The sequence below is a fragment of the Prionailurus viverrinus genome, chromosome D1 (assembly GCF_022837055.1).
Source record: "Prionailurus viverrinus isolate Anna chromosome D1, UM_Priviv_1.0, whole genome shotgun sequence".
Taxonomy (NCBI): Eukaryota; Metazoa; Chordata; class Mammalia; order Carnivora; family Felidae; genus Prionailurus; species Prionailurus viverrinus.
The window spans coordinates 10,717,773-10,740,545 of NC_062570.1; the positions used below are offsets into that span (position 1 = coordinate 10,717,773).

The 22,773-nt window shown below is 44.6% G+C and overlaps 1 long non-coding RNA gene across 1 annotated transcript in view; it reads left to right on the top strand.

Annotated features, from left to right (window-relative positions):
• The window catches only part of LOC125176297 (uncharacterized), a 509,320-nt gene that overhangs the window by 129,927 nt on the left and 356,620 nt on the right, over positions 1 to 22,773 (top strand). The window contains exon 2 of the long non-coding RNA XR_007156211.1: positions 8,449 to 8,579. This is a non-coding gene — a long non-coding RNA (uncharacterized LOC125176297). The remainder of the gene's footprint in view (positions 1 to 8,448; positions 8,580 to 22,773) is intronic.

A 22,773-nucleotide genomic window follows, 5' to 3' on the forward strand; every position in this document is an offset into this window, starting at 1 on the left:
ACAGAGGATCGGTATTGGGCTATAAGATTTTTAGATGGGAAGCATGGAGCTAGGGTGTGAAGGGCTGGTATGATCTGGAGGTGAATGCCATAGGCATTAGGAGTTCAAAGTCCTGTGAAACAAGAGTGTATGGTGAGTCACTATGGATGACTTGTGTGTCTTTCCTTCTTTCTCTTGATAGGAAGAAAAGAGATGAGGGCAGAACCAGTCGATGGTGCCAAAGTTGACCCTTCCTTCATACCCAAGTGTCTTACAAGGTGGTCTAAACTTGTCTCTGCTTTCTCACTGAATTCTCAGTAGGATTGCCTGTGGACCTTGAGGTCTTGTCCCAAGGGTCTATATTAGTTTGCTAGGACTGCTGTAGCAAAGTGCTAAAAATGGGGTGTTTTCGAACAACAGAAATTTATTCTCTTAGAATTCTGGAGTCTACAAGTCCCAAATCAGGATGCTAATAGGGCCATGCTTCCTCTGAAGACTGTAGGTGAGAATCCTTCCTTGCCTCTTCCAGCTTCTGCTCGTGGCTGGCAATCCTAGCGTTCCCTGGTGTAGAGGCAGCGCTACAGTCTCTGCCTCCACTTTCACGTGGCCTTTGTACCTGTGTGTCTATGTCCAGATACCCCCTTTTTTTTTAAAAGGACACCAGTCATATTGGTGTTAGGGCCCACTCTCATCCAGTGTGGCTTCATCTCCATTACATCTGTAGAGATCCTATTCACAAGTTCGAGTTGGGCATGAATTTTGTGGGAGGGGGAGACACGTCACTACAGTTCCTGACTTGGTGCCCCTTATCTATTGGTTTAATGCGATTGGAAATAGAGATCTTATATTTTCATTTATTCCCTTATTTTATAAAGTTTGTCCACAACTTACCACGTCCAAGCTGTATGTAGTTGGCACTGGGGGGTGCAAAGAAGAATAGACCCAGCCCCTGACCTTAATTAAATTCCTTGCAGTCTCTTGTGTGGTTACATTTGAATTTCAGTTTTTCTTTGGGAAGGTGAACTATCTTGTCTTCCTTATTTATGGAATTCAGTTAGGCACATGAGGAAGGAATTCTGAGACATCAGTGGAGCCAAGAAGCTTTGGGGACAAGTCCGTGGTGGCCAGAGTCCCACCTGTAGCAAACCCGTAGTTGGAAGCGTGTCTTCATACCCTACATGCCTAAAGGAGCTTTAAAATCTGACCCAGACAAGGTGTTCATAACCTCCAGATTATCCCTGTGCAAATCTCATTTTTGGGTGGTTATATAAATCATATTAATGGAAGTCCCTTTGCAAAGGAAATCTATTTTGATACCATTATAATTTATGGCAATGAACAATTTTAATATACCCAAGAGTTATCTGGATGTATAATGAGCCATCCACACAATGGGATTTAAAAAAATTATCTCTTTATTAGAATTTGATATTGACTCATCATACAATAATGAATTTCCCTCAATCCAGCCCATGGGGTGGGGGTAGGCAGAAGGAAAGAGCTGGGAATTGTTTTTTCAAATAGAATTGATGAGACGAATATCCGATTGGATACACTCCTTGTAATCTGCCCCCTGCCTCCCACCTTCCCCCCAGGGCCCATCAGTGCTGCCCTTAGCACATATATGACGCCTCCTGTTCCTTAGGAGGAAACCACTTGGACATAATTTGTATAGGACAAAAAGGCTCTGTTTTGGTGTTCAGTTGACTTTGCATTAATTACTCCCTGATACCGGTCAAAATTTTTTCTCTCTGTGATGTGCTTGAGGTTGGCCCAATTCCCCCTAGGTGGAAGAACGTTCTGCAGGTACCAGATAAATCTGATAAACAACATCACTATTGCCCACACTAGTCTTTTGGAAAGATCTACAGTGGTTTTTGTGTGAAGCTAATGTGAATGTTGAGTGTACCAGGTCTCTCTTTGGGTGACCTCTAATTTCTGTGTCATTATTAATAGAAGCTCTTCTTGTGTTTCCTCTCATTATGAAGCTCAATTACAGAGACTCCCTCTCAACTTTTATGTCCTTTCCATTTGTTTACCACTGGTTGGTGAGCATTTTCAGGTGGGACCGATCCACTGGGTGCTAAGGAGTGTGGCCAGTCCTATGTCTTCTAATCAAAGCGTGTGTCACACTATTATTTTTCAAAACAAGAAAATGGGAGTAGGAACAGAAGAGCACTGATTGTAGGTGAAGTGCTGCTAGAAGCAATTAAAGGGTTCAGAAGGTGAATTTCATTAATGCTGTGTTAGTGGGAGAGCTCAGCCCCTTGCTAAAAACCATCTGGCAAATCTCATTTTCTCCCTTTAATGGTAAAGGTCCAGGGAGGTCTCAGTGAGTCTAATGAGGCCACGGAGAAGCAGCGTCCAGAGAAGAGACCAGCAGTTGCATACAGTCCTTCTGACTGCTGTCAGGAATTTCAAACAAGTCTTCCATTTAGGAGAAAGATGACCTCCCTTATGCCCAGACCCTGTATTTCAGGTGTGGAGCTGTAACTGTGATGAGATGAAGTGGGAAAATGAGGCAATTAATTGAATTGAGTGGTGAGGACCTGACATGGAGAGAGAAAACACTGTTTTTAGCCCTAAATTTTCCAGGTTTATCTTTTTTTTTTTTTTAATTTTTTTTTTCAACGTTTATTTATTTTTGGGACAGAGAGAGACAGAGCATGAACGGGGGAGGGGCAGAGAGAGAGGGAGACACAGAATCGGAAACAGGCTCCAGGCTCTGAGCCATCAGCCCAGAGCCCGACGCGGGGCTCGAACTCACGGGCCGCGAGATCGTGACCTGGCTGAAGTCGGACGCTTAACCGACTGCGCCACCCAGGCGCCCCTGGGTTTATCTTTTAAAATATAATATTTTAAAATATAGTATTTCACAATATTCCAACCCTCAAATAAACCCCACACAAAACCCTTTATTTGACAGAGTCTTAGCTGTCAAAATGTTTTATTACACAGGGAGACATGTGCACTGCTAATATTTTCAAAACAGAGTACGTGGTGCAGCAGTCAGGGGACATGCAAACAGATGCCTCGGAGCCACTAGTGAAGTCATGTGTTTCTGAAAGTTCCCACCCATGTCGTCGTCTGAGGGTAGATCCACTCATTAGTGGAGATACGTGAATTTTTTCCCAAAATGCTTTGCTTGCTGAGATGGTCAGTCAATGGGAAAGGCAGTAAGACTCTAGGGAAATGGTTTAAGAAAGTTGTGTTTCTGTGTCTTGGTGGCCCTTTGGTATCAGGTGTGTCCTACCAGCTCCAGCATCTCGGTCCCAGGGTGCCCTGGGTTCAGCACTCAGGGTGCTGTTTGATGTTCATGAGTCAACGCGCAAGGCTGTCACTGCAGCTTCAACTTTCCTGATGAAATTCATTCTTCCAGCCTTTACTATAATAACCATAATCAATCTCATTGCCAAGCACAGAATCCCTGTACAGCAGTTCCTAGTGATGGGAACTGATATGGCAGTGAGATAAATATTGTGTTAAATTGCACTAAACAGCAGTGACAAATGGCACGTATACACACATTGAAATCATGTTTCTTCTTAGATCCATCTTGGAACTCAAGGGCATCAGAGTGAAGTCCATCATCAGATCAGTGAGTGCCAGGGTGTCACGTCTTTCAGGGTGTTTTCTGTGTGTATTGCAGAACAAGCCTCTGCCAAATTTAATGGCTTTAACAGTGGCAGTGTTTTCTTTTTCATGAGTCTGCACTTGGAGCTCGGTTCAACTGGATGTCTCTTTTGTTCCATGAGTGGCTGCTGGGGCCAGAACATGCACGATGGAGCCTTCACTCCATGGCTTCCGCCTCAGCTGGGATACTTGGGGCCTTCTCTAACTTTCTGTCTCTTTCCTTGTGACCTCTCTGGTGTGTTGCTGGGCTTCTCCTCATAGTGGCTCAGGGACCCAACTGAGTGCCTTCCAAGAGGACAAGCCTCAGTGTGCAAGCACTAATCCACTGTGTTTGAGTCATGCTTGCTAATGTCCCGGTGACCAAAGCAGGTCAGCGGCCATGGCCAGAGTCTCTGTGGGAGGGCACTATATAAAGAGGGTGTGATTGCAGGGAGGCATGGCTTATTGGTGGCCACCAAAATAATTCTTCTATACTAGGAGTGTTTGTGACCGAGCTTAGGAAATATATAGACACACACACAGATATGCACTATCAGGAGACCAGAGCATCTTACCCCTGGCACCAGAAAACTATCCTCTGTGGTTCTAAAATATGCCCCTCCTCCTTTCCCTCACAGTTTTCTTGATGTATAATTTACATATCATAAAGCCAACCTATTTAAAATATAAAGTTCACTGGTTCTTAGTTTACAGAGTTTTATAACTGTTACCATAGTCCAATTTTAGAATATTTTATTCCCAAAAGAATACTTGTACCCATTAGAACTTACTCCATGTCTCACCCCCACTCCCCTTGCCCCCATCCATAGGCAATCACTGATCTGTTTTCTTTTTTTTTATAGATTTGCCTGTGTTGGACAGTTCACATAAATGAAATCATACAATATGTGGCCTTTTGTGACTGACTTCTTTTGTTTAGCATGTTTCCAAGATTTATCCAGGTTACAGCATGTAGGAGTACTTCATTCCTTTTATAGATGAATAATATTCCATTGTTTGGATAGGTATACCACATTTTGTTTATCCATTCATCAGATGATGGATATTTGGGTTGTTTCCATTTTTGGCTGTTAGGAGTAATGTTGATATGAACATATGTTATGTCCAAGTTTTTGTGTGACTGTATTTCATTTCTCTTGGGTAGATATCAAGGAGTATAATTGATGGGCCAAAACTCTGTGTTTGTCATTGTGAGGAATTGCCAAAATATTTTCCCAAGTGGCTGCACCATTTTACATTCCCATGTTTGTTTTTATGCCAGCAGAGGACAGATACTCCTTTGTTTAAGATGGTTTGGTTGAGAGGTAGAGGATAGACAATATGCTATCTCAAAGCCACTTGTGGTCTCCAAACTCCTATCAGTGACCTATTCCCAATGCCAGAGCAAATAGTGGAGTTAACAGTAATATTTGAGCGTTCTGGTATTTTAGATTCCAATCTCCAAGACGCTGAAGAGTAGCAGTGGGCGTGGGTAGTGGTCTAGGCTCCCTGGGCAGTACCTCTCTGCATTATGGCTGGACTGGTCCATCTACTGTCTGCATCACCCACATGCGTCCTTCACAAGGTTAAAGGCCGAGGGCTTTCAGAACACTGCTAGAAAGACAAACCAAGGGAGGCTTGAACCGCTTTATAAGCGTTTAGTAAACCAAATTCAGTTTCCAGGCATTTCTCATTTTGCTGACTCCCAGCCCTGTATCCCAGCCAGCCGGGGAGCGCGTGCCCCAAATTCCTGAGGTAGACCTGAGAAAGAACCAATTGAAAACCCAAAGAGTGTTCAGCATAGAAAAATCCCAGCTATTGTGTTACGTTTCATGGAGCCTAGTGGGATGTTTCTGTGGTAAGAATCCAAGGCTCTGAAGGGCTAGGGACTTCAGCACATAGACTGAGGAGATTCCGTCTTCCTTCTTGACTTGACCAGAGGACCAGGGAGCTATTTTGCCTCACATCTTTCCCACTTCTTCTTATGGAGTTAATCTCCTGAGGTAATAGCTCAGGTTTCTTTTAAATACAAAGAACTGTCTCTTACTCGCTGTATGTGGGGTGGCTGGATCTGAGTGGCAGCCTGGTGTTTCTCATTCCAATAGCCAGACACCCTTGCTTACATTTACTCAGTCCCCTCTGGATTATGGCCTGGAATAGAAAGGCTACAGCTAGAACCTTGTACATTAAAACACATCCTAATAAAAATAAAACTAATTTCATTTTAGTGGGTTCTTAAAATGCCCAACAAGGATGGGCTCTTTTCTGTTTGTAACTTCTCAGTATGGAAATTGTCAACTTACTATTTCCCACAGAAAATTCTTGGCTGCTGAGGGCAAGTCTGGCTTTCTTTATAGTTGTCTTGCCACGGCCCAGTCCCTGGACATTACAGAGCAGGCTCTTGGTTAGCGTTTGGAGAGGGAATGAATACATGAATGAATGAGGACAGTGATATGAAGAAGGCATGTCTTCATGTATCTAACGGGCTCTCACATGACAAGGAGCCAGTTGTGGCCCAGGGATGGGTATAGGCAGATTTGCTCTTGATACAAGGAAATAGGTAGCATTGGAACTGCTGCCTCAGGAAGAGGGGGTTTCCTGGTCACTTTGCGTTCAAATGGAAGTGAGACATCCCTCTGGAGAAATAAGTGAGGGGATTCCTACAGAAAGGCTGAATGAAGGCTCTGAGCCCCTTTCCATTCTCACCTTAGTCCAGTTGCAGCTAGAGGCAGGTTCTGTTTTAATAAACTAATGTTAAGGCAGCCTTAACTCTTTCTCATAAATTTACTCCACAAGGTATTTGGGAAATACAGATTGTACTTAAGATTTTGTACTAGAAACTGGAGAGGGCAGCAGCTGTTCTGTCCCTTAAGCCCTCCTTTGATGTCTTTCCCTGGTCTCCTTGTTGGCCACCAGCATTGGGCCTTTTGTCTGTTTCTCCGTCTCTCTGTCTCTCCCCATGTTCTCACTCTGGGATCCTCTCTCCTTTTCTTAGGATATCTCTCCACCCTTTACCTGTCCTGAGAGGAGCCATGGGACTTTCTGGTTTCTCCAGTCCTAAGCACCTGCACCCTCACCTCTGCTCCCACACACATCCTTAACTGATAAAGATGCCTATAGCCACCAGGACCCATTCACTGGAAGTGTTTGATGACTTAAGTCTCCTTTGGAATCTTTGTGATAATTCAACATTTTTGGATTCAGAACTAGGAGAGACAAAGAAAATGAGTTTACCTTTCTTTTCTATTTAGAAATGCCTAGAGGGGCACCTTGGTGGGTCTGTCCATTTAGCCTCTGATTTCAGCTCAGGTCATGACCTCATGGTTCACAGGTTTGAGCCCTGAGTCAGGCTGTGTGCTGACAGCTGGGAGCCTGGAGCCTGCTTCGTATTCTCCCCCACTCACTCTCTGTCTCTCTCTCTCTTGGAAAAATAGACATCAAAAAAAAAAAATTAGAAATGCCTAGAGCCTTTTGCACCCACAACCCCCTCTGCACCTGGAAGAAACACACCGGTTCATGTTGGTGAGGTCATGGATGGCAGAGAATGTGAGGTTAGTACTTCTCAGGACACAGTCAATGTCCTCAGGAAAGCCTTCCTGAGCCCCAAGATTAGGTGAGCAGCTCCTTGCCCCATAGTCCCATATGCCTCTCCTTATCACATTTAGCACAGTTGTGACTTTATATGTGAGATTGTTATTATTTTGCATTCCCCATGATGTCTTAAGCTCCATACCACCACAGACTATGTTGGTTTGGATTCACCATTGAATCCACACAGGGGCCAGCGAAAATTCTGGACCGAGAGGAAGTGCTCAATTAATACTAAATGAAAAATGGATAGAAATAAAAATGTGAATTTTTTATATGTACATGTTTTATTTTTATTTATTTATTTATTTTTTTCAATGTTTATTTATTTTTGGGACAGAGAGAGACAGAGCATGAACGGGGGAGGGGCAGAGAGAGAGGGAGACACAGAATTGGAAACAGGCTCCAGGCTCTGAGCCATCAGCCCAGAGCCTGACGCGGGGCTCGAACTCACGGACCGCGAGATCGTGACCTGGCTGAAGTCGGACGCTTAACCGACTGCGCCACCCAGGCGCCCCAATATATGTATATGTTTTAAATAAATACCAGTTTATAATGGATTGCAGAGTAGTCTTTGGAAGAAAATTATCTTCATGGTTGCACTTGATGTCAGCTACCTGAGGAAGAACCAGATAATGTCCACATGAGAGCACCCACCATCACCAGCCTCATTCCCTTTCACTTCCAAGGGACCAAAGCTCCCACTTCAGTTTCCCAGTCAAGCCTGCAGGTGCCAGGTCTGGAGCCCAACCCTCCACTTTAGATAGCCTGCCAAACAGAATAGAGAGTGCTTTTGATATGCCTGGTGGTATATCACGGGAAGAGACCCAAGGACAGGGATGACTTTATTTTGTAGGGGGAATGTCTAGTCAAAAGGAAGGGAAGAATGATCAGGAAAATTGGTGCAAAGTAAGGGCTTATAGAGATAAGACTAGGGGAAAAAAGAGAAGTAGGAGAGTTCACAGGGTCTCTTCCAGAAAACTGAGCAATCAAATATGATCTTTATGCAGTATGAGGTGATGGGGTGGCCAGACCAGAGGCCAGTACCAGTGAGGAGGAGTTTGCTATTAGTTGAGTAGGCAGAAGGGAAAACGGATAGGAAGGAGAAAAGAAGAGCTTAAAGTCAGGTGCAGAAGAAAAATTGCAGGCAGGCCAGCTTCACTCATCGGCTTGTTTGCATCTGAGATGGCCCTGGGTGGATGGAAATGAAGCTTGCAATTTTCAGGGTAATTACATCCAACTACCACACTTCCTCCTTCCTCTTCCCAGGTGTGGTCCCAGCACCAACCACATGGTTCCATGTAGACCTTGAAGAATGGCGAGGAAGGTACAGTGGTGCCAGTGGAGCCCTAGGAAGGAGATGCAACAAGAAATGATGGTCCAGGAGATGCCGGAGGAGGGTGAGTCTACCCCCATCCCCACCAGCTTGCCTGCCTACCGCCAAACTGCCTATTGATATTTATTTGCTTCTTGTTTATTTGACAGGATCACATACATATACATAGCGGCTGGCATACACAATTAATCAGGCGGAGTATTTCTGATTTGTGGTTTAACCCTGCCCTGCACTTAACAAGCCTAGGTCCCAGGGCCCCATGGCTGTCTCACATGGTTCCCTAGCAACCAAATGAGACAGGGAAATCTGCAGTTTCATCACCACAAGATGCTAGGTCAATTAATATTCATTAGCAGTGCCTGTGTTTGGCTGCTAGGAGACATTATGGAGAAAAAAATCTTTGTTGCCTGAGTGTGGGATGGAAGGAGTGTAGGGACCAATGAATATGTATATTATGTACTGAAGATGTGTTTTCTTATACTAGCATGGTCTGTCTGTACATGTGCATGCAGATTAAAAAAAATTCATCCGTATTTATAATTACCCTTCTAAGGTTATTATATGGGAATAGGTTTCAGAAACAAAAGGAAAGTTCTATGGGGTGTCTGGGAGGCTCAGTCAGTTAAGTGTCTGACTCTTGAATTTGGTTCAGATCATGATCTCACAGTTCGTGGGTTCGAGTCTCACATCAGGCTCTGTGCTGACAGTGTGAAACCTGGTTGGGATTCTCTCTGATTCCCCCTAAGCCTCAAAAATAAGCAAACATTAAAAAAAAAAAAAAACTCCTTAAAAAAATAAAAGGAAGGTTCTACTCCAAAATAGTAATCATGGCCTATTCAGGTCACTTGAAATTATATTACTAGTAAGTATTCTTGATTTTTTTTTTCAGACTCTATTATATGCTTAATGCCCCTATAATATTTTTTTAGTTTTTTAAAGTTAAATTTTTTTTTGAGACAGAGACAGAGGACAAGCTCACCCTGCCTCCGCAGGTTACTTTAAAAGATTATGGGGCGGGGTGTTTGGGTGGCTCACTTGGTTGAGCCTCCGACTTTGGCTCAGGTCATGACTTGGCATTCGTGGGTTAGAGCCCTGCATTGGGCTCTGTGCTGACAGCTTAGAGCTTGGAGCCTGCTTTGGATCCTGTGTCTCCTTCTATGCCCCTCCCCCGCTCATGCTCACTCGAGTTCTCCTTCCTCCCCCCCCCCCCGACACACACACACACACACACACACACACACACACACACACACACAAACAAACATTAAAACAAATTAACCCTAGCAAAGATCACACATTAAGTCCCCAATGTTCAATGTCTGCGTTTTTTAGAGACTTCTCTTTACCATACTGAGACAGGAGTTGTGAACCCCTTTGAAGGAGAGTGTACAGAAACCTGGTGATTTTACTTCACCTGGGCCTCATGTTTCTGGGCACCTCATCCTCCACTGACCCGTAAATGCAGCCTGAAACCAGTTGCACAAATGTCCTTTCTGCCTTGAAGGAATGTTCCCTGCTTCTGTCAGTGCTTCATTTTGGACCGGCTGGCTCTGACCCGGAGATGGTCCCTACAGCTCTGATTGTAGTGTCAGGACTCTGGTAGCCCTGAGTCCCAGCTCCAAGAGAAAGGAGGGGGGGGCGGCAGTGGTGGTAATCACAAAGAGCCCCTGAATGTAGTGGTGGGCCTGAAGGGCTTGGCCTTAGGGCACAAGAAGGCAGGTCTCAGCCCCCTCGGGAGTCATGGTGAGGGAGACTGGCATTGTATCAGCAAAGGCAGAGGCACTTGTGGATTCAGAGTCCTCTCAGTACTGTTTGAATGTGGCACAGTTTCATATTTACTCCCAGCAAACAGAGCTCCCCCACCCTCAGGCAAGGTGTGGGACAGGAGGTGGTACAGGGCTGTGGGAACAGGAGGCCTGTTTGGCCCCTTTTCCTAGACTCTGTTTAAAAATTGTTCCTAGTCACGGATGACCAAATAGTACCACCTGAATTTTCCAAATCACTTGGACCAACACAAACACTTGTGCCCACTGGGCGAGATTGGGCAAAGGAGGACAAGTAGTGAGCCTTGAATGAGCTCTGATGGCTAGGGATAAGGACAAGTGGTTGGAAATGGGGTAGATTGGAGCAGTGGCTCTGCAAGTATATTCTGTGGATCAGCAGGTTGACATCTGGGTGCTTATCAGAAATGCAGCTTCTTGGGCTCCACCCAAATCCATTGAATCTGAATCTCTCAGGGAGAGGCCCAGGAATCTGTGTTTCAACTAGTTCTCCAGGCAACCCTTACACATGCTCAAATCTGAGATGTACTGATAAACATGGGGATGTAAGTTTTCAGTCCTTTTACCTGTGTTTCAGACTTTACCTGGCACTCCCTGGACACTAGATAAGTTACTTTGTCTCTCCAAGCTTTAAGAAAGGCAAAGTAGGCTCGATGCTTTTTGCCGAAACCCTCTCCTCCTCAGTATATCATCTGAGTGAGGTGTCTGTGTGTGCATATACATGCACGCACGTGTATATGAGCATGGGTGGGTGGCTAGTTGGGTCTGATTTTTCTGTCACCTTGTCTTCCCTCTCCCATGAGATGATAAAGCTTGTTGGAAACAAAAGGCCCAAGTAAAAACCAACCAGTGATGCTTCCTGCAAAGTCGGAGAAATAGTATAAGGTTCTTCCAAGGAGCTGCCTGGCACATCCCAGTGGGTTAGCAGGTTCCCAGGGAGAGGAGGGAGACAGGCCTTTACATTTGGGAGCAGAAATGAAATACTGGTTTGAATCAAGAGTGATTTGGATTTATGAATTTGTCAGCATTATTACTTCAGAAAATGCTCAGTTCCAGTTTGAACTTCCTAGAAGATGCTTTTTCTCCTAAAATTAATTGGTTGAGCTCATGGTTCAGTAGAAAATAGCTATCTAGGTTTGATTAAAAGTTCAAATTAGTGAGGTCCATTTGTTTGGTGTCCATTTGCCTCCCCTGGAGTCAGTGTGCCTGAGTGTGAATTCAGATGCTAACACTTAGAATGTGTGACCTTGACAAGTCATTTAACATCTCTGTGCCTCGGTTTCTGTATCCTTAAAATGGGGATGATAATAGTAAGTACCATGAAGTATTGTGAGGATTAACAATGTGGGTTAATGTTCGCCCGGTAATGTTGGCCATGGCCACTTGGTGCATGTTGGTTCTGCTCACTATTCAGGTCAATTCGATTCAGGTCTCCTCTGGGTTCAAATTCAGAATCAAATGGCTTCCATGCAGCTCAGCCTCCCTGGGGACAGGGCTGGTATTCACTTTTCCTGTCCTCTCTAAGGCAGGATCCAGCTGCATTTGGAGCTAACTGCGTCTCATTTGTTTATAAGGTAACTGCTTTCTCTCTTTCCATTTCCCTCTCTCTTCCCTCCAATTTCCATTTCTTTTGTGAAATGGTTAAAGTGCTTGACATAATTAGCTGTTAATTGTTAGCAGCTGTACCCATTATCAGCTTAATGCCTAATTAATTGCAACAATTAATGCTGCCTATCCTGTCTTAGGAACTGTTGATGAGGGAAGGCTGGTGTTGTTTAAGTTATATCTTAATTAATTTACCTCCAATTTTTAGCATTTAACTAAAAATCCCAAATCGGGGGCTGCTTTCTTCATATGAGTAGTGAGCAGAGGGTCAGGGCAATGCGCAGTGCTTGGGTCTATCCTGTGAAAGTTGGGTGTCTCTTCTAGCAGCTGCCAGCCATCCTCGCACATTGCAGGGCCCTGCACACAAATGCACTCTTCTCGGTAATTTTTTTCTGTGTTGCCCTGTTTTGAGAAAGTGCCAAGTGGAAAGCTTCAAGAGTAAATGGCTTCGTCCCCTACTACTTTGTTCAAATTGGCAGTGGAGCATTCATGTGAATCAGACAGGGGTGAGGTGGGGGCATGTTAGCTCCTGCAGGGCCGGGCTGCCTGGGTCATGACCACAGCTCCATTAGTATCATGTTCAGGTAACTGTTGGAGGGAAAACCAAATGGATGAGGCATAGCCTCAATGCTTTGAGCTTGTCTCAGGAGCTCCAGGCATGGTGCTGTATGCCTTATACACATCTTTGTTGTTGTTGTTTAGTTATGTTGTTTAATTCTCACAACATAACCCTATAAGGTGTGTATTTGCTTTTCTACCTTGGTGAGGAAAGCAAGAGGTTAAGTACCTGGCAAGTGACAGAATTATAACTCAAGCCTACATCCTCCCACTTCCAGACTAGGCTTGCCACCCTACGTCTTGCCTTTCTTCAGGTTAACGAGTGAATTTTCCAGCGCTGTGTTCTGAGGTGACTGGTTTACTTTTAGAGCCTTAGCACTGGATCACATCCCTTCTGGCAATCCCACTGTCAATCATCCAAAGAAGAGGCCAGTCCTGGTCCAGGACATGACAGTGGAGCAGGTGGGCTTTGACTTAGCAGTGGGATATAAAAGCAGGTGCCAGAGGCAAGCTCAGGAAACATTCCTCTCTTTGGTCCTAGAGGAGCTGAGAATCTATACCCTGGCTATGATACTCTGCAGGATGGTAAGTTTGTCCTTGCCATGTGGCAGTGGTACACAACACTGTCAGACCACCACTGTGGCCTTGGGCGTTAAGCTCTGAGAGGGGCTATGCTTAATATCTAGGTCCAGAAGGCTAAAATAATGGCCCCCCAAAGATATCCGTGCCCTAATCCCTAGCACCTGTGAGTGTTAATTGGTAGGGCAAAAAATGCCTTTGCCTATGTGATTAAGGATCTTGAGATGAAGAGATTTTCCTGTATTATCTGGGTGAGCCCTATGTGCAGTCATGTATTTCCTGGTAAGAGAAGGGCACAGGGAGATCTGACACTGAATCTATTTCTTGATTCAGTTTCTAGGGATTTATCCATTTCTTTGAGGTTGTCCAATATGCTGGCATATAATTTTTTATGATATTTTCTTACAGTCGTTTGTATTTCTGTGGTGTTGGATTTTTATTTCTCTTCTTTCATTTCTGATTTTGTTTGAGTCTTTTTTCTCTATCTCTCTTGATGGGTCTGGCTAGAAGTGTATTAATTTTGTTCAAGAAATCAGCTTCTGGTTTCATGAATCTGTTCTGGTTTTTTTCTATTTCATTTATTTCTGGTCTCATGTTTCTTCTTTCCTTCCTTCTTTGGGTTTTGTTTGTTCTTTTTATACCTTAAGTGTAAGATTTGGTTGTTTATTTGAGATTTTTCTTCTTGAGGTAGGCTTGTATTGCTGTAAACTTCCCTCTTAGAACAGCTTTTGCTGCATCGTGAAGATTTTAGATTAGGTTTTTGTTTTCATTTGTCTCCATGTATTTTTTTTCCCATGTATTTTTTTTTATTCCTCTTTGATGTGTTGGCTGATCCATTTATTGTTTGGTAACATGTTATTTAACCTCGGTATATTTGTGTCCTTACCAGATTTTTTTCTTGTGGTTGATTTCTAGTTTCATAGTATTCTATTGGGAAAAGATGCATGATATGACCTCAATCATTTTGTTTTTTTGAGACTTGTTTTGTGTCCTAATGTGATCTCTTCTCGAGAATGTTCCATATACATTTGAAAAGCATGTCTATTTTGCTGTTTCAGGTTGGAGTGTTCTGAGTATATCTATTAGATCCATGTGGCCCAGTGTGTCATTCAAAGCCACTGTTTCTGTGTTGGTTTTCTATCTGGATGATCTATTTATTCATGCAAGTGGGTTTTAAAGTCCACTACTATTGTGTTACTATTGATTACTTCTTTATGTTTGCTGTTAGCTGCTTTACATTCAGGTGCCTTTATGTTGGGTGCATAAATGTTTACAATTATTATATCTTCTTGTTGGATTGTTCCTTTCATGATTATATAGTGCCTTTTTCTGTCTCTTACTATAGTCTGTGTTTGAAAGTCTCTTTTGACTGATATAACTATTGCTACTCCAGCTTTGTTTTCACTTTCCTTTGCATGATAAATGCCTGTCCATCCCTTCATTTTTAATGTTCATGTGTCTTTAGCTCTGAAACGAGTCTCTTATAGGTAGTATATAGATGGATCTTGCTTTTTATCCATTCTGCCATCCTATGTCTTTTGACTGGAGCATTTAGTCCATTTATACTCATAGTAATTATTGATAGGTACGTACTTCTTGCCATTTTGTTACTTGTTTTATGGTTGTTTTAGTAGTTCTCTCTTCCTTTTTTCTCTTGCTTTCTTCTCTCACAGTTTTCTGTCTTTATTTAGTGATATATTTGGATTTCTATTTTTTTGCATATCTATTATTGCTCTTCGATTTGTGGTTACCATTAGCTTTGTGTGTAACATCTTGTGTACATAAAGCAATCCATATTAAGTTGATGGTCATTTCAGTTTGAACCCATTCCTTACTCCTTCCCCCACCATGTTTTAGATATATGGTGTCATATTTTCATGCTTTTATTTTGCCAATCCCTTGACTGATTTTTTTTTAATGTTTTATTTACTTTTGAGAGAGACAGAGACAGAGTGTGAGCGGGGGAGGGGCAGAGAGAGAGGGAGACACAGAATCTGAAGTAGGCTCCAGGCTTCAAGCTGTCATCACAGAGCCCGATGTGGGGCTCGAACTCAAGAACTGCGAGATCATGACCTGAGATGAAGTTGGCCATTCAACTGACTGGGCCACCCAGGTGCCTCGTCTTGACTGATTTTTATAGATAGAATAGTTTTACTGCTTTTATGCTTCCTACTTTTCTTACTCTTGCTTATGGTCTTTCCTTTACATTCAAAGAATTCCTTTTAATATTTCTTTTAGGGCTGGTTTAGTGGTGATGAATTCCTTTAAGTTTTAGTTGTCCGGGAATCTCTTTATTTCTTCTGTTCCAAATGATAGCCTTACTGGATAGAGTGTTCTTGGGAGTGTGTGGTTTTTTTTTTCCTTTCAGCACTTTGAATATATCCTGCCACTTCATTCTTACCTACAAACTTTGTGTTGAAAAATCAGCTCGTAGCCTTATGGTGATTCCCTTGTACGTAATGGTTTTCTTTTCTGCTGCTGCTTTAAAATTTTTCTCTTCAGTACTACTTTTTGTCTTTTTAATTACCTTGTGTCTTGGTGTGGAACACTTTGGGTTGATTATGTTGGGGGTTCTCTGTGATTCCTGGATCTAGATTTTTGTTGCCTTTTCCAGGTTTGAGATGTTTTGTGCTATTAATTCTTTGAATATATTTTCTTCGCTATTTTCTCTCGTCTGTCCTTCTGGGATCCCTATAATGCAGATAATATTATGCTTGATGGTGTTGCTGAGTTCTCGAAGTTGAGTTGCTTTAATTTTATTTTTTTTCTTTCCTGTTCAACTTGATTGCTTTCCATTACTCTCTCCTCCAGGTCATGGATCTATTCTGCTTCCTCTAGCCTACTATTTATTCACTCTAGTGTATTTTTTTTTTCTTTTGAGACAGAGAGCATGTGTATATGTGTGCGTGAGAGAGTGGGGGGGAGGGGTAAGGGGCTAGGGAATCTTAATCAGGCTCCACACCCAGTGCAGAGTCTGATGTGGGGCTCTATCTCATGACAATGAGATGACCTGAGCTGAAATCAAGAGTCAGATGCTTAAATGACTGAGTCACCCAGGTGCCTCTTTAGTGTATTTTTAATTTCATTTATTGAGTCTTTCATCTCTGGTCCTTTCTTTCTCTTTCTTTGTTAAGGGTCTCAATGGGGTCATGCGCTGTTTTCTCAAGTCCAGTGAGTATCTTTATGATTACTTTACATTATTTATCAGGTATGTTACTTGCCTCAGTTTCATTTAGCTCTTTTCCTGTGACCTTATCCTGTTCTTTCCTTTGTGATATTTTACTCTGTCTCCTTATTTTGTCTAACTCTAGAGATCTGTTTCTCTGTGGCAGGAAATCAGTTATATCTCTTGTTCTTGAAAGTAGTGGTATAACTAAAGAAGAGGTCCTTTAGTGGCCTGTAGTGCAATGTCCTCTGTTCTCTAGAAGCTCGTGCTTCAGGGGTGTGTCATATATGTGTTGTCTGTGCTCTACTGTTGTGGCTGAGCCACTTTTGCCTTCAGTCCAGTCATCTGCAATGACTATTTTTGCCTGTTATGGGCAGGGTTTTTGTCCCTGTGTTGTGGGCCAGTCTGGGGCTGCCTTGTGGTCTTGAGTCACACCAGGCATTTGCCAGAGATGCAGTAGCAGCAAACTGCAGGGCACTGTGCCTGTGTTGTGCCCTGACAAACTTGCATTGGTGGGTGGGGCCTACAGTCAAACCACTGTTTTCCCAGCCTCACCGCTGGGGCAGCAGTTGGACTGGTATGTGGTTATCTTCTTTTCTCCCTCAGGCAACAGTTACCTTGGGGTGGTGCTGGCCCTCGTCAGGGCTGCTTACACACTGCCAGGTTTGTGGCACCATTTTGGATGGGCTGCAGCCAAGGGTGTATTGGAGAGGGCATACATATCTGCAGAACAAGCCTGCAGGGGACTGCATGGATGGGACCCACACCTAACCCAGAAAGTTCCTGCCTGGTCTGTGTTTCATGGTGTGGATCTGCAAAGTTGTGGGGGTAGGGTCTGCAGTGTTAGCAAGATAGGTGGAGAGTGTTGGTGCTGTACCAGTTCTTGTAAATATATATGTCTCAGTTGAGGGATGGGTGAAGGAAATGGCACCTGCCCGCTCCTTTGTTCCTGGAGAAATCTCCCAATGGTTCTTGTTCCTCCAGCACATGCTCTGAGACTAGTAAACAGATCTCCCTCCCATATATCCCAGGCGTTTTTCAAGCTGCTGCTCTGTGCTTTATCTCTGATGAGCTAGTGTTGTGCTCTCTTTAAGTCGTGAACTGAGTTCCCTCTCACCTACCTCTCCCAGAGCCAAGCTCACTGGTTTTTTTTTTTTTTTTAATTTTTTTTCAACGTTTTTTATTTATTTTTGGGACAGAGAGAGACAGAGCATGAACGGGGGAGGGGCAGAGAGAGAGAGGGAGACACAGAATCGGAAACAGGCTCCAGGCTCTGAGCCATCAGCCCAGAGCCCGACGCGGGGCTCGAACTCACGGACCGCCAGATCGTGACCTGGCTGAAGTCGGACGCTTAACCGACTGCGCCACCCAGGCGCCCCGAGCTCACTGGTTTTTAAAGTTCTAAGTGTTAAGCCCACTAATTTTAGAAACTCGTAAAATTATGGCCCGTGTACTTTTCAAACTCAAATGATACGGGGATTTGTCTTGACTGGGTGGGTTCCCTGTGCCTGGAGTGTCTGGCATGAGGGTCTCTTTGCCCTCTCTTTGCCCTCATTGTCCTTCCCTCCCCTGGGCAGTCCTTTGGGTCCATTTGACTCCCAACCGCATCCCCACCCTTTGTACCTTCTGTAATGTGGCCTCTTCTCTACATTTAGCTGTGGAAAGTCTGTTCTGCCAGTCTTTGGGTCATTTTCTGGGTTATTTACACAGAGGTGAGTGTTTCGTAGTTGTATCCCTGGGATGAGGTGAACTTTGGATCCTCCTACTCTGCCATCTTTCCTGGAAGTCTGATGTGCATTTTTTTTTTTTAAATGTCTCATCAGGGTAGGCCTTGGTTCTGATGTTACGGTATAAGTGCATTGTTTATATAATGGAAAATATCCGGGCAGGAGCAGATAGAATGACTCTGGGTCTGAGAACCATAAGAATTAGGAGAGGAAATGGGTTGTTTAGCTGGAGGATAATTTTTTTTTTTTAAGGATAAAATGATCTGTTTTCAAATAAATTCAAGGCTGTCCTGTAGATACAAGAGTAAATTATATCTATGGTACGGTAGAGAAGGAATGGGATAGAAGGGAGGTCAATTTGCGAACACCTGAAATGCCTGTAATAGCTGCCTCTGGGGAAGTGACTCCCTTACCAGGCTGGTAGCTGTTGGGGTTATGGAGGGTAGGTCCTGTGCAGGAGTTTGGACTGGAGGACCTCTCTTCTGACCCCATGAGTCTGGGGAGACCCTCCAGGGGATTGTCAAAGACCACAGTAGAGGACACAGCACTGTGGGGGTCGGTGTCTTAAGAGTCAAGTGAATTGGGTTGTCAGGGAGAGCATTTTCCATGCCCCAGGGTAACAAAGCCATGGTTGTTGCTGGGCTGAAGCCTGGAGCTCTGTGCCAGCATCCCAAGGAAAGAACGCAGGGAGTGTAGTTCCAGCTTGGAACTGAGCCCTGAATGTGGCCAGTGCAAGGTGGGAGGGGGCCAGGGAAATGTGATGGTGGGGGCCTTGTTTTATTTGACTCCTGCAGTGCTGAACTTGTAAGGGGCAGTCAGCCAGTTCCCTGCATCTTCTGAGACTAGTCTGGCATTCTGAGTTTCCCAGGGGCCAGAGGTGAAGAGGAGGCCTGGATCTTTTCTCTAAGTCTATATGGAATTAAAGACTCGAGTTTTATGCAGACTTAGGCTGAAATTTCTCCAATAGGCTGTGTTAGTCATGAGTTTAGGCTGATGTTTTTGTAGGTATTTGGATTAAGTTGGCTCTATTTTGAGGTGCCCGTAGGTAAAGCATGAACAAGAGATGCTTCTCTAGCCAGAAGAAGCACAGTACCTTGCCTTCCATGAAATGCTGGTTCATCCCCACTGATACCAGTTGTGATCATATAGAGGACATGAAACATGCATAAGACTCTGTCATAGGAACTTGTGATGGTCTAGCCTGTTTGGGTTGCAAGTGACAGAAACTACTTGAAACCAGCTTGAGCATAAAAGGACCCATCTTGGCTCCTGAAAAAGAAAAAGGCTTGGCATAAAGGTGTACAGCCTTGCACTTTTCCATCAGGGCTCATCTTTGTCTCTCTGTCTCTCTCTGTCTGTCTCTCTCTGTCTGTCTCTCTCTTTTTCTCTTTCTTTTTCACTCTCTTGCTCTCTCTCTCTCCCTCTCCCTCTGTCTTTCTTTCTCTCTCTTTCTCTCCCTCTTTCTCTCTTTCTTGGCTTGCCTTTGGTTCTTTTTGCACATTACCCAGACCGTTGCCTGAGAGAGATGGTTCGGGGGTGGGAGGTGCTCCAAACCCACAGCTCACATTCCAGCTGCCCTGTATCTTCATCTCTCCTCTGTTGTTGAGCCTAGAGGCCAGCTCTCTCCTTGACAATTGTCCTGATCTTCAGGAAACAGGAAGACCCTTAGCAGAGAGCTTGTAGACATGTCCCAATATGGTTCTCAGGGGCTGCCATGTCCTTCTTCAGCTACCTAGGAGTCTGAGAAGGTTAATTTGTTTCTGCTCAACCAGGCAGCTTGCCAGCATTTTGGTAGCAATGCCAGGGCTCTTTAAGGGCTGAAAGTGGCGGTTGCTACCTAGCTCTGGATGGGACGAGTTGCAGCCGAGGAATTGCAAACACATCTTACTGAGCTGGCTCGAGCTTCGCAGTCTGTCCCATCGCTCCTCCTGCCTTGCCTTGGCCCGACGTCTCAGACCCCCCCAAGCTCTGGTCTCATATGCAAGCTTGGTGCCTTTGCTTGGTGTGTGTCAGCTGCCTGGGGGAGGTCTCGAGTCTCCGCCTGCAGCTGTGGCCCCTGGAGCCTACTTTTGGAATCATCCCAACACAGATGGTGTGGCCCTCTGCTCTGGAGGAAGCTGTTTTGGCACATGCTCAGATGCTGTTCATCCCTTCTCAGCCTGTTCTCTTTGCCTGAAATTCATCTGCGTCTAAATTTTCCCTTCAGGGCAGGGGCAGCAGCACAAGGAATTTAAAGGAACTGAACAGATCTATTAAGCAAGAGAGATATCAGATTCGATTTCTAAATTGTCACCATGTGTCCCTGTGATTCTTACCTGTAAGAATCAGGGTTCTTAGCCGTAAGCAATAGAAGCCAATTCTGGCTGATTAAGCAAGAAAGGTTTGGTGAAAGGATGTTGAGTGTCCTAAAAATCAGTGGAGCCTGGAGAACTAGGCTGGAGGCTGCATATCCAGAATGATGTTCCATTACACGTTGCAGAGCGGCCCTAATGAGAAAGCTGCTGTTCACCTCCACTGCTGCCAACTGGAGGCTACAGTTCACATCACTGCCAGGGACCTGATTAACGCCACCACCGTCTTCAGCGTCAGCACCACATCTGGCCCAGGAATGTGACCTAGGGCATCCCTGCTGCCTCACAGTCCCCTGCTTGTGTATCAGCTGCAAAAGGAGGCTGGGAAGTGACTGCTCCTGTTTGCATCTTTGGGAGGCGGGATCCACAGGGCAGGGGCTTCCTCAGATGTGAGAAGGGCATTAACGAGGCGCCAGGCTGCCAGAAAACTTGACAAGTGCCCTCTACACCTTGTGTGTGAGGTGTGCTCTCCTACCTCTGTAAGAAAGCCAGTTTTCTTTTTCCTCAAGGGTGTTACCCGAGGGGCTTCAGGGAGTGACCACATCTTCAGGGCAGCAGGAGGTGAGGCCTCAGGGGCCAAGTCATAAGTAGGAATTCACTCCTGGTGGCAGTGAAAGGAGAGCAGGGGAGTTGTGGTGACATTGGCTTCTTTCCTGTCTGCAGACACACATGACGCGGTTCCCTATTGTTCATTCCACAGGGTCCTTTCCCTTCAGCTTTGGGTTGCTAGGCTAGAAGAGCCAACTTTCCAGAGTGTGTCCTCTGTAGAGCTGTTTGATATAAAATGCTAGGTGGCCATCTAAGATTCACCTAGAAAAACTTGGAGGAAGGCAATATGGGGAGTCCAGAAGTGGAACTTAATCCATCAATGTCATCTCTTAAAAATACCTTCTTTGTAGCTCTCCCAGCGAGATGTGGCTCCTACCAACTCCTGCTTGGGGACAGTGCTGCCCAGTACCTGAAACAGGTTTCCAAAAATAAAGCTGACGTTTATTGAGCGCCACGTGTCAGGCACTGTATGAAGGGCTTTACGTAAATTATCTGAGTTAATCCTCATTGAAACACCATGAAGTATGAGCTCTTATTACCCCTATTTTACAGTTGAGGAAACTCAGGCTTACGGAGGATAAATAGCTCAACTGATGGTTAGCCAGTCAGTCAGTAGCAGAGCTGGGATTTGAACCTTAGCAGCCTGATCTCAAAGCCCATGCTGCTAAATTCCCTCTCCGGGATCTTGACCAAAAAGTACTTTGATTCCCCCCAAACATGAGCCTTGGAGTCTCCTTTTCTTTTCACTTCTAGTGTTCAGTTTAAGATGAGAAAAAGGTCTGCTAGGTAGGAATATCGGTGTTAAGTCTTGCACACATGTAGAAAATCCAGAGTGACAGAGTGGCGTCTCCTTCCCGGGTCACACAGCCCATCATCCTCAGATGCTTAAATCTGGAGCTTGAATAAGTCGCTCACCTGTGAGAAAAGGATGACCGACGAGAGTGTAGAGGAGTTGAGGCTGAAGGCAGAACCTCCTGGGAGGAAATTCATGGTTTGAGGCTCTCCCTATGTAGAGGGGAACCAGGAAACTGCCTCCAGGAGTGAGAGGATCCAGGTATCTGGGGCAGAACGAAAAGAGAGGAATCACCAGAAAGGAGATGAATGGGGAGAAGAGGCTTGGTTGGGGAAAAAATAAAATAAGGATCACCCAGCAAAGTCTTAGGGAAGTGAAGGCCCAGGCTATATTAAGCTTTTCCTCTGGACTCCCGACTTTACACATGTTTTCTGATTATGTCTTCAAGTGGTTGTCACCCCTACTAGACTACAAATTGCTCAAGACAAAGGTCCTGGCATGCCATAAGTGCTCAATACATGTTTGTTTTTTGAGATGAATAAGTCCTGTCCTAAGGACAGTAAGCATTTGGAGGAACTGGAGGAAGATCCAGCCTGAGAAAGGAAATCCTAAAAAAAAAAAAAAAAAAAAAAAAAATCCCCTTTGAAGTTAGGTTCAGCACCTAGTCTGGCGGAGGCAGTCCTGGAGAGGTGAATACCTGGCTGGTGAGTGATCTGCCTGTCGGAGGATGCTTCACCATGCAGCCCTCTCTCATTCCGTTGAGGCTGCTCATGCTGACAGAGCCCCCAGGGTGATAGCCAGGAGCACGGGATGCTTCAATTCTAGCAGTTCCCACAGATGGAAGTGGGTGAGCCTCATGGTCTAGAGGCTGAAAATGGTCAGGAAAAAAGACCTAAGTGGCAACAGGGGTGGAGAATTGTGGAATGTCAAGAGTCAGCATGGTTTCTTGTGATGGGCAAGTTAGAGTCAATCATTCAGAGGATGTTTACTGAGGATTTATTATGTAACAGACCGTATTAACCACAGAGGATTGAGTGATGAGCGAGACACAGTCCCTGCCCTCCTGATGTTTATAACCGGGTGAAGAAGACAGTTATTCCACAACTTGATGTAGTCCGAAAACTGAGGTAGGAGTAGTGTGGGATGCTA